Source organism: Austrofundulus limnaeus, unplaced genomic scaffold, assembly GCF_001266775.1.
Source record: "Austrofundulus limnaeus strain Quisiro unplaced genomic scaffold, Austrofundulus_limnaeus-1.0 Scaffold676, whole genome shotgun sequence".
NCBI lineage: Eukaryota > Metazoa > Chordata > Actinopteri > Cyprinodontiformes > Rivulidae > Austrofundulus > Austrofundulus limnaeus.
The window spans coordinates 194,507-197,044 of NW_013953078.1; positions in this window are offsets into that span (position 1 = coordinate 194,507).

Consider the following 2,538-nt stretch of genomic DNA (forward strand, 5'->3'; position numbering starts at 1 on the left):
AGGACGCCTCCCTGGTCCAGGACGCCTCCCTGGTCCAGGACGCCTCCCTGGTCGCGGGAGAAGCTGCTGCCCCCGCGACCCAACCCCGGATAGGCGGAAGAAAATGGATGGATGGATGGATGGATGGATGGATGGATGGATGGATGGAAACTTGAGTCACATTGGTGCTGTTGGTTTTTCAGATTAAGGTCATTCATGTGTTCCTTGGCTGTGTTTTATTGAATAACCGAGTCATTTAACACAACCAGCCTGTCTGCTTGATGCTGTAAGTTAATAAAAACAGCACAGGGAACAGGGAGTAATGTATAAAAYAAGATAAGGTTTGGCAGGTTTGATGTTTAAAACAAAAAGTCGAGAAACAATATCTGGTTGTTGTTGTTGATGCTGGGTGTGAAGCAGACATGGGATGAAACTTTTTGACTTGAACTCATCATGTGATCATTTTTCTCTCCCACATCAAATCCAGGAAGCAGCACCTTTCAGTTCAGACTGAAACCATCTGAAGTTTCATTTTAAAAAACAGAACAAACAACCGCACAGCTGTGAATTTCTAAATGTCACATAGTGTCTGAATGGAAAGATTTGAATAAGGAAAATATTAGTTTTGTGCATTAAATAGTTTTATGAAAATCATTTGTAATATTTAGAAATTTTATATTTTTGGGTAAAAAAAAAAACATTTCTATTTATAAATGGCCCATATTGAGCAACACCCTGGTTCAGGTTGTAACCACAGAGATTAAATTATCTTTTTTTTCCAGCTAGTAACATCAAAAGTTGACACAAACGTTATTTGCAACTGTATTAAAACCACAAAATGTATCATGTTGGTCCATAATGTTAATTAAAAGAGGTTTGGGAACTGAATGGGGGCAGAGTGAAAGTGTTGAAGAGCAGGTCAGGCTTGTGTGAAGCACGTGGAATGGGCGACCTGTGGGATGTGTTTTCTCTGTGGTTTTACTGCAGAGCTGCAGTGCTTTGCTACAAGCACACACACATACACACACACTTCTGAAAAATCCCACCTTTCATGCAACGTCGCCCACCAACCATCCTGTCAGACATGACTCCAAAAGGTGTTTGCTTTTTTAAAAAAAAAGACAAACAACAGGAAGTGACTGGGTTTTCACACAGTTTACATAATAAAATATATTATTGTTACTTTTAGATCAGGGGAGATGATGTAACTAAACCAACAGTAGACAAAAAAATAATAAAAATAAATAAAAAATAAAAAAGGTCGTTTGCAAATTAAACAATGTCGCCATCTAGTGGTGAAGGTAAACTGTGCACCCAAAAGGAAACAGTCATGTTTATCTTGGTACCCAATGAATACACCCTTAAGTATTTTCAAAAAATGACTCACAGTGTGACTCTACAAACCAAACTAGTGCTTTTATTATGAATTACACAGTAAAACAACACTAATTCCTCCACAGGAGCCTCTCTGTTTTAACAAAAAGTTTAATTATTTGCTTTAGTTACGCCAAACTCAACTAGATAAATGTCACTAAAGCAACAAATAAAGACTTGAACTTTTCCTGCCTTTGTGAAGCTTGCAGATAGAAAGCAAGGAAACTTTGTACAAATACAGATAAATCAGAAGAAAAGAAAAACATTCCTTAACACAACTTAACATCAGTGTAATTTATTACGTTATTCATGTTTCAAGACTAAAAACAAACCAACAAAAAAAAAGTCTTTTTCAAAGCATATTTTTGTGGAAAGTGAACTCAACTCAGGAATAAACTATAAGATTTAAAAAAAATTAAAGTAATAACATTATTGTGTTATCAGATGACGTGGAATGAAATTTTGTGACCGATTAACTGAATTTTAGATACAGTCTAATATTTTACACTTTGTGATCAATTAGACTAGAGTCATTTACTTTGAACAGTGAGAAAGTCAGTATTTTTATGTAATGCATTCCTTCTCAACAGGATAAATGAGGACAATGTAACAGTGTGTAACATAAAAGGTATCGCTCCCACAGTGTCCTGTTGTTGTTTAGATACATAAGACTGGAAAAAAGAGGGAGGTGAATGCAGGGCTGCTGCTCAGACGGCCTTGTTTTGATTTGCTGATAAGACTCAGGGCCAAACAGACGCTCGGCGATCGTGGCTATGAAGAATAAAATGGAGTAAGAGATTTAAAGAATAAAGAGTTTTAGAAGAGAATAAACTTATATTTTTGCACAATTATTCAGGCTACCAATCATGTTTTTCTAACAACACATATCAAAATTTGACTCACGTCTGACTCACCAACTTAAAACGCCAATAAAAAACTGATAGGAAAATGTCTCAGTTAGTTTGTATTTCTAAATCAACACCTTTGTTCTTTAGTGTGACACTGTTCTGCCTGTYGCAGGATCTGAGAGTGAAAAACTACACATACTGTGGTGGGCTACGGAGGAAATGAGTTTCTTCATATACATGTTTTTCTGAGAACTTATTGTTGCACCCACACACCCCACATAAYGTTTAAACATTAATTATCCTTTACAAAAAACATACCAGTTTGAATAGCACTGGA